The sequence below is a fragment of the Doryrhamphus excisus genome, chromosome 14 (genome assembly GCF_030265055.1).
Source record: "Doryrhamphus excisus isolate RoL2022-K1 chromosome 14, RoL_Dexc_1.0, whole genome shotgun sequence".
NCBI classification, from domain to species: domain Eukaryota; kingdom Metazoa; phylum Chordata; class Actinopteri; order Syngnathiformes; family Syngnathidae; genus Doryrhamphus; species Doryrhamphus excisus.
The window spans coordinates 11,685,223-11,695,184 of record NC_080479.1 but is presented as its reverse complement, the minus strand read 5'-3'; the positions used below and the strand labels follow the sequence as shown (position 1 = coordinate 11,695,184).

Below are 9,962 nucleotides of genomic sequence, written 5' to 3'. Positions count from 1 at the left end.
TCTTTGTAAAAGAAAAAAAATCAAACCCTGCAATAGTTGTAGATTATTAATTTCGTATTGTAACACCTCCATATAAATTAACAGCGAGACTGTTTTGATTTGTCTAACTTTTTTGTGTTTTTTGTGACGTGACATACTTAATGTATTCGTGTTATTGACTGATTTCTCCAGTTGGTGTCACTGCTGTTTGTATTGCAACCCTTCGTTCTTCTTCTTCTTCTTCTTTAGTAATTCTTTTGCGTGGCAGCGCCACCTAGCCACCACCAACTGTAGGCAGCAGGCAATTAGGTGCAACGTGTTTACGCGTGTTTTGAGTGACGCGCGTCGTGTAACAGGCAACCTGATCTGGGGTTAGACCGTCGTGAGACAGGTTAGTTTTACCCAACTGATGATGTGTTGTTGCAATAGTAATTCTGCAATAGTATTATGAATTAATACACTGTTAGTGCAACTGTGTTTTTAATGTATTTCTGTCATAAAACATACTATCAAATTGGGTAACCCCCAGTTACCTAGTGCCTAAATGTGTTACGAATTTACCTTTACTGCTGTAACTTTGTGTTTAAGGTCGTTTCTTGTTTTTCTACTAATGTGAACAAGTTAATGTGGACCAGGTGTGTCATTTAGTAGTAGTAAACTACAGCACAAAATTGTGAAAACACAATGAAATACATTAATACTATGTACAAATTATTTCAAAATAAATGTTAGTCAGAGAAGGAGGCTGAGTCCTCGTTTTTTAAACCACTGGAAATGTTTGAGTTAGAACGGAAGACTTAGTGCTAACATTGCCTATAAAACGCCGCTAGATGGCACTGTTTGCAAAAACCTCTATCAGATTTCTGCTTCCTATTGACTTAAACCAGGGTTGTGTTCAATACACAGCACCGCTGGCGGCACAAGAAAAAAAAAAAAAGTGCAGTAATTATTTTTTATAAAAACAATAATTAAATGTTTAAAAGAAAAACGTTTTTGCCTGATTTCCATGTACATTAAAAAAGGTTCATTCTAGAGGTTCCATTTGATGAAAATGGAAGTACTGTATATGACATGGAAATCAAATGACCAAACATTTATCAAAATATTTTAAGAAACATTCTTGCATTCAAACATTTTTGGACATGGTTTATTCTTACCAGACTTTTGTTTGCATGCAGCTCAGCGCTCAAGAGTCCTGAAAATGGCAGCAGGTCTCTCGGGTGGTGAGCGTCTGGTCAGGTATGTGTCCAAAATGGACAGGCAGGAAGACAAAACAGGGAGACCTGGAGAAGCAACTTGTTATCAATTAAGTTGGCTGTTGTGATTTCCCTTTGAGTTTAATCTACATTGCAGGGGTTGGTAATTGTTTCATTTGGCACTGACTTCTGGGATTGTTGCATTTATTGTCCACGGCAATGCTTCAAATTGGATAGCCCAACTAGATTGTTGTATCACTTATGTTTATGCCCTGGTCTGTCCAATCAGAGGAGATTTTGCATCACATACAGTAAAATGCCAAATCTCTAACGTTAGGTGGTAATTGCCTGTGACTGATCGTTTGCACTCTGCTTCATTTAATCCAAAATGCATGCAGACAGATGCACATTTAATCAAACATCCCCAATTGGAATGTTGTATTTAAAACGACCACTAGCCCCAGCAGTTTCTACTATAGGTACTGTGTTGTGACTGTGACGATAGTATGGATATGTTAAAAATAATCCTGCATAGCCTTTACGTTATGCCAGAATATTTCCATGTCACACTAGTAGCGACCCATTCCCGGCCACATCGCATTGGAATCTGGTTTGGTTAATGTTGTGTCCACAAAAAATATGCCAGGTCTGCTTGTCTGTCATTACCAATATACGTACAGTACATCTCAGTCCTGCCAGATCATATAGATCCAAACAGGACAACAGGCCAAGGTAACACGTCACCTCCTGGGATCTTGAAATGTCTTAGGATCTGAGCTCTGAAATGTCATGGCCTCGGGGATTCAAGTGCTTTCTGATGAGCAATTTTACTGGTGAAATCTGCCGAGGTTCAGCGACTGAGCCACTGCAACTTGACAACTCTATTTTGTGGCCCGTGAAAAGGACATGTCAGGATGTCTCGGTCTATCAGGGTGCCTGTTCGGATGCAAAAAGTGATGAGCAACATAGCGGAAGGTTTATTGTTTTGTTTCTTAGCTAAACAGAAACCTTTCTTTGCAAACACTCCCTTGCAGAATGCTTTCCCTTGCCCTTTCTAAACAAAACCAAGCCTGAGGGGACCCAAGAGGAGGCTGGTGAAACAAACAAACAATGGAAAGTAGAATACCAAGAATCGTTGGCTAGAACCTTTTTAATCTGTCTTCAGGCTACATGCTGTGTTTGAGCTTTTGAGAATGCGTGTGTTTGTGTGTGGGTTTTCCACTTGCTTCCGTCCGCTTGTGAAGGTAAAAGGTGTGCAGACTGAGCGCGAGACATTATGTGTCAGCGAGAGAGGGAGATGACTACTGAGGGAGAGTGTGTGTGCATGGAAAGGAAGTGAATGAAAAATTCATACGACTGCAGGTCCCAAAAGCCCTTCTGTCTTTGCCAGGAGTGTTCGGTTTCAAACTGCCGGGCAGGAGCGGTGGGACTGTGCCAAAGACCTAGGCATAAACACACATGCATGCAGAGGAAAGAGAGAAGAACAGGGCCAGCGGATGTTCTTATCTTGGAATCAAGAGTCAGCACCACAACATCACTACTTAGCAACACGGTGTTCCGAATAGTTCCCGATAGTCCCCTGCGTTCTTTTCATGTGTTGCCCATCACAGCTTTTCTTGTCACGACACACAGTGATGCAAAAAGAAAGCATGTTTGCCGTTGGCCTTTACACTACAGCAAAGTAGAGAAGAATGATTTGAATATGCACTGTAGAAAAGTCAAGGATTTATTGTAATTTCTGATATTAAGATGCATACAGCCTTGACGCAACGATAAAAGCGATCAAGCGAATGGTAGCTGTGTTGCCATAGCCACAGCTACATCCTTACGATACCAAGGAAGCAGTGGGCTGAGTGGAGCAAAGAAGTCGATGCAACTTTTACAGCTTTTCCTCTCGCACTGTGCAAAAGTGGGTCAGCAACACACACCAGGCATGCTCAACTCGTCTGCATGCTGGGATCAAGCACTTGGTGAAATGGCGTTGAAAAATGTTCGTTTTTTTTTCCTCCCAGGGCACAAGAAAACCATCAGAGAGACCACAACAGATGCTGCATGTTTGGCTTGGATTTTGTGTGGTCTATATCCACAGTGAAGCCAATCAGGGTTGTCAACACACAGCATGCAAAATGTTTGGTCATTTGATTTCCATGTCATATACAGTACTTCCATTTTCATCAAGCAGTGCCTCAGGAACCTCTAGAATTAATCATTTTTTTTTCAATGTACGTGGAAATCATGCAAAAAAAATGGTGTTGCATGTCAGGCAGTTCATGTTTACAAATACCCACCTCTTAAGATTATATTTTGGGGAGACTAACCTCTTAAAGGCTGCATGATTTGCAATGTGAAAAAGTATCATTATGTATGTTTTTATTTGTTTTAGTTGAAAGTGTAAGTCTCCAAAGACAGATGGATATGTTGCGATAAACCAAGCAAGGACTGATATTGCAACACCACATCGTCAGTAGGGTAAAACCAACCCGTCTCAGGACAGTTTAATCTCAGCTCATGTTGTCTATTAGTAGAATTATGTTTTGTCATTAATATAATACCAGATATATTATAGACAATGTAAAAAAAATGCAGTGCCTTTGAGGGTACCACTCCAGTAATATGCAGTCATACTCCTAATGCTAAGGTTATATACAGTAGCCTACTTTCACTGACTTCTATCTCTGTCCAGTGTATAAAATAGTTCACCCTTCAGCACTGACCTGAACCTTTGGTCTTACAGAGCTGAACCCGCTCTACCCTTTGTTGACGTCCCAACCCTCCTGCCGGTTGAGAAGTAGATCATAAAGTCATCGCAGGGAGTGCTTACATCCATGTGTAAGGACAGTAACTTTATCCTCATGGTCAAGATGGTCATTTCTCTGTCATAATAGAATTGGGCCCCAGAGAGCCGGAAGGGCCCATTTGCCACTGGTGTAAGACATATAGCACATAAACAGATGACTACACACCCTGCACGTACGTAAACACCCAAGCCATTTACCAACATGACATTAATACAAGAGTGATGAGAGCATACCCACATGTCAAGGAAAATCATATATAGCAGTGGGATGGCCACATCATTCTCTGTGACAGTGAGTCATGGTCTCAAGGGGGCCAGCTGCATGATCCAAAGGACCTTTGGGGAAAGCGTCTGAAGCTGAAACCCAAACAGCCCCCCACACCTTCCCAGAGTCATCTCCTTTAACACTGTCTAACCTAGCACCATAAATCCATTGACCCTGTCCCAGTGGCTTACATGCAAAAAAGTTATCACCAAGTTGGCACCCCCCCCCCCCCCCCCCCCCCGATCTGTCCATCCCATGTTAGTTCCCCATCACCATCGTCATTGTTACTGTAAAAGACTTTTCGTCCTTGCATGCCTTCACTGACCCTCTGCGGACTGTACTCTGTCTATAGCCGAGGTCTTACGCCCGGAGCATCGCCAGGAGGTACCACGGCAGCAGCTGTGCATGACACATGTTCACCGGAATCTCCTTTCTTTGCTTCATTTCATCCTGCTCACCCTTCATTTCACTGCCGCTTCACCATCCCACCATCTTCATTCCCCTTAGGCCCATGTAGCACTTGGCTCTGAGCAGGTAATCCCACTGGAAGGCCAGTCTTACACCCTTCATTTACTGTACTTGCACAGCTGCTTTGGCTGAACCTCCACTGACTCAATGTGTTGCTGACCAGCCGAGACTTCTGAAGCACAAACAGAAGAGCATGTCTCAGAGAAGCTGACCAAACTAGGTGAAAGGAGGCAACTGCTGAGGATAAGTTTGAGTAAACTTTGTAAACTTTTGCAAAGTTCCTTGGCTTTATATTTGAAAAATGCCTATATAAACAGTCAACTCCAAATGTATTATTACTCTTACCAAGGTTATTACCATATTACCCTGTATCATGTGTCATAATCCTACTTCAGTTCCTGTTGTTCTGTGAATGACAGCATTTAATATTCCACTTATTTACTAGGGCTACTAATTTTAGAAAATATATTGCTGTAAGTGTTATATGTAAGTGTAGTTTGTGTTTTGATTTTATTCGATTATTTTACTATTTTATTCATTCTAAAAATGAATTGACAATATCTTCTTCCTTGCTTTTTCCATTGGTAGGTCGCCTCCACTGTGCCATGCCTTTCCTTGAAACTGCATGCCGACATTCTGCCTCCTACTTACTGCTGCCTACTCTATGAACTAAGGTAGGACTGATTCACTAAAAACATTTGAAAAGTAGTTTGTATACATAGTAGTCAAATACAAAGAAAACCTACCAACATGATAATTGCTTGATAGAAACGTTGGCATAAAATACACAGAAATTAAATCCATCAGGTTTAAATTTAACACCAATATACACACCACCGAGCCTTCAATCTAGCAGTTTGTTCTATTCCAATTCTAGTGGGCTTATCTACGTAGAATATGCATTTTTCCACTCATTATGCCCACTTTAGGCGCCTCCAAGGTCATTAATCCTAATTACTGTGTTCATTTTCAAACATGCCAAACGAGCCATTACGCCACCTAACATGGTGTATCTTTTTACCCAGATGCATGTTTCAGCCCGGTGTGTCTCTCAATCTACTTAGCCATTCCCTTTGTGTCATGCTGAGTAAAAAAAACATGATAATGATGGGAGAGACTGTAATTTCACAATCTGTCTCGTTATTTGTGAAAAAGATTTGTGACGTGCCCCAGCAACAGCTCTAATAGCATAATTTCATGGTACAGGATTCCCAAGCATGCAGAAATTGTTCCAGGAGGTCGTGGGGGTAACCTCCCACACTTTGATCGGGAGTCCCAAAGGCATCCAAAGAGGGCAGAAAATACCACTTTTTAGAGGAGTTGATTTTTGACCATAGTGGTAAGGAGGTAGTTCTTTTTTTTCACATATTGCGCTTTTCTACTCTGGGAGGTGGTGGAAACCACACCTTTTTTTCGGGGGTCCCGAAACCATCCAAAATGGCAGAAACACTTCGTACACTTAGGCCTGATTGTCCACCATAAAGGAGAGAAATGTTAGGACAATTTCGCGATTTTGGGTTTAAATATTTTTTTCCAATGTAGTCATGAAACGATCAGAAACAATTTTCGTTTTTACATTGGATGGTACTATTCGGGCTCCATTGTCCTTGTCCATACAATATAGTCAACTTTTATGCTTGCTACTTGTAAAATAATCAAAGAATCAGCTCTTAAAATATAACAACTTCAATTGTTTGGATGTAAACTCAAGAATATAAAGGACTTTTTAATTATGTTCAAATTACCCCCACCAAATGAGCAATGTTTCAGTGTTTACACTCATTTAGTCCGTTACTTGGACTTTTAGTTGCCTCTCTGGCCTTGAGTTGTTAGAACTTTCATCATTAAACAAGACACAATTTAAAGGCAAAGAGTTATAACAATTAGCGCAGGAACAGAAGATGATTGTTGAAGAATCTGGGGAACACTGGAACCCAAGACGGAAATCTGAGCTTTTTGGAGGGGTGAAAAATAGCACTCTGACCCAATTTCCATCCCCTCAACCCCTGTTTTTCTACTGTAATTTACTCTAGCACAAATGGGAATAGGTGTTGCATAAACCAATAACCCCCGTCGTGGTGTCAGTGACATTTTCAAAACGATTTCTGAGGAATTGAATTTCAGTCCTCTGAGCAGCAAATGAGAAGAGGATTTATGGAGTTGTGCATGGGAAGAGGGGTAGCAGGAGCAGACATGTTAACAGTTTGTCACATTCACAGAGACTGGATTAAGGCTTTGACCCACTTCAAGCTGAGCCACAATGATGCTGCCGCTGGTCTCTTAATACTCCCTTTATGGCTATTGTCAACTTCATTCTCACTGGCATCGTCATAATGTCCATGGATAAATTTAGCTCTTCTACTATTAGGTTGTGAATATTATGATTTATGCATTTGTGCCATATTTTAAAATTACCTATAAAACCTGAAACGTGTGTGAAGATGGTGTCAGCTTTTCCCTAAGTAGACTCAACAAGGTAAAATTGGTGAATTCTGACAAAGCATGTGTCAGGTGCTACCTCCGTGTTGATAATGCGGTGCTCCGTAGGATAAATTTAATCTTCAGTGTTTTTCAATGTATTTTCTCAAAATCTTTATCAGCGAAATAACTGATAGATTGCTGGTATAATACTCCATTGTATATTCAGTTAAAAAAGAACTTCTTGTGTTCATCTTGTGCGCAGCCAGAAGAATACGTTCAACTTTGTTGATCTTTCACTGGTTGCAAAATTCAATGGAGCACCACATAGAGGCTGCTCCATCATGTAGGCTTCTACAGAACTGTAGTATGAAATACTTACAGTGATGTACAGTAACATATCCTCCTCCTGCTGCCAAAATTCATAAAATCAGAGACCGTTTGTGCCAGCGTTGCTGCTGAAGTCTCATGTTCACAGCTTGATGGATTGAGGCTAATCTGTCAAACAGAGGAGGCGGTGCTCGTCTTATTCACAGTTCATTTAAAGAAGCATGGACCCAATTTGATTTGCAAGACACATGCAATTTACACAGAATCTAGGCCAAGGTTTCATACGTCCGCTGTGTGACTGAAACTATGACTCAATACTTCCTAGATCCACTAGGCGCCACTGAAGATCTGTAAGCCATGGAGAAAGAAAATGACAATAAAAAGTCAGCTCAGTGCATTAGACCTGCCAGCCCAATGGCTTTGTATACCAACAGCTGTGCTCTTTTTTAAGCAACTCCACACACGATTAAAATTCCAAACCTATAAGCAAACAGACAATCTGCATCCTTGGCGTGCACAGCTTCACTGAACTCAGATCTCTTATCCTGCCTGCGCCTTGTGAACTGCAGATGAGACAGTCAACAGTGCAGGATAATAATTTAGGGATGCTTATGAAATCGCAAAATGTGACCCACTTCTTGGATGTGTTGAGTAGACGACGCGAGAGTCTAATAATATTTCAGGAGATGCATCATAAATCTTAAATAATACCCCCCATGCTTCTGCTTATAACTTCAACGGGCGCCGCTCGTGGATGCATTGGTAGTGCTCTGTTGTCTGCCATTGTTCAGCAAGTGAAAAACACAAGAGAAATGACAGATCCACAAAGCTCAGCAGTACATCTCTCACTATACAGTCACCCAGTCCTCCTCCAAGCGTGGGCGTCCGTCGTCTTGCTCGCTGATGCAGTATGTTTTTTTTTGTTGTTTGCTTTGTTTGGTCTGACACAGTAATGAGACATCGGATGGATGATGCAGCAAGATTGAGCAGGGGCTCCTGGGTGTATTTAATTTTGACAGAAAGGGGAAAGGTTTCACCTGATCCTGTCACTGCATTATTTGTTTACTTCACCAACATCGTTCTTGGCTTGTTTCCTCTCCTGTTTTTCAGCCAATCCAAAAGGATTCTCTGAATGACTGAATGAGAGCTGCTGGGGAAACGGGGACCATTAATTTTGACGCGCCACTGAAACCAATACCTTGCAAGAAAAACCACACATGAAACCTCCTGAAAGGAAATTGCTCAAGGCATTTAAACTATTCAAAAACTCTCTGATAAACCAACTTAAAGGGATAGTTTGGATTTTTGACATGACGTTGTATGACATCCCCGTTAGTGGTGTATTACACCAACAGCGACTTTGTGCGGGGGTACCACTTGGTCCCCTAAGTCCGGTTCAAGCTGGTTCAGACCACTTCAAACCAGTTAATATTTGGAAAACATGGTGGTCGTCTTATATTCTGGATCATTTCATAGTCATGCAAATGTATTTTAATGAGTGCTTACACACAAGAGAAAGCGGTAGAATACATTGTGGTGGTCTTTATCATGAAAAGACCTGGAAAAGTGGACTGTGCAAAAGGTGAGAGGTAACGAAGCCTACAATGTAGCGTACTGCTACTCCTTAATTATTACTTAAAGCTTATTTACTTTGCACTCAACCGTGTAAAGCTGTGGGGCCTTTCCCACCCTCAATCAGTACCTCTCTCCACAGTGGGGCGCAGAATACAGCATTTTTTCCTTACCTACATAATTGACTCCTTGTGTTTGAGAGGCAATAAAAGTGTATGGCAATTAAACATAACATCAAGCAGTCTTTTAAAAAAACAACAAAAAACAGAACTGTCAGCAAGGGGATGGCATGTTGTGATCTAATAATGAACTGCTTCCTCTAGAGATGTCTAATTACAGACAAATTAGCTTTTGATAACCCTTAAATGCTGTCAGAAGATGGATGAGACACATGGGCATCCATTGTCTTTTTAAGATACTGGCATAATTGTTATTTTATTTCTCAAATATGTAGTTTATAGTCTCACAGTGGAAGAAGAGTTTTAATATGGATCCAAGAGTTGATAAAGTAGCTGATAATATATGAACCTTTTCTTATGTTGTGGTGGAGTATACAGTGGAACTAACATTCAATCCATACAATGTCACATTAAGGGTCAAGTAGATATAGAATTCACAAATATCCTCTTTTTGCTTCTCTGTGGTGTTGTGTATATTTTTAGGGTTTGTGTTGAAATTGATATGGGAGACAGGGGTGCTGCTCAGTGATCCATCCATTGGTGCCAACCTTGGTGGCCACAGTGACAAATTTAGACAAAGTGTTCCTATCAGCCAATTTAGATCTGGCCAATGGGGCATAAAAAACTTGTCAGTGTCCCTGGAAGGAAGACAGCCCCCCATACATACCCCATACTGTTCATATTTATTTTTGGTGTAGCTGAATAACCATTGTGTTAGCATAGCTTATACCTAATCAGCCTGTTCTCTATTCTTTTAT

The 9,962-nt window shown here is 41.0% G+C and overlaps 1 long non-coding RNA gene across 2 annotated transcripts; it reads left to right on the top strand.

Moving 5' to 3' along the window:
* Positions 1 to 262: 262 nt before the first annotated feature.
* On the top strand, positions 263 to 7,586 carry LOC131101829 (uncharacterized). Of its 2 annotated transcripts, XR_009119321.1 has the most exons (5): positions 263 to 370; positions 3,910 to 4,004; positions 5,294 to 5,379; positions 5,912 to 6,044; positions 6,925 to 7,586. It is a non-coding gene; the product is annotated as an uncharacterized LOC131101829 (long non-coding RNA). The 2 variants fall into 2 exon arrangements; XR_009119320.1 differs by lacking the exon at positions 6,925 to 7,586 and having other exon boundaries at positions 5,912 to 6,892.
* Positions 7,587 to 9,962: the final 2,376 nt, after the last annotated feature.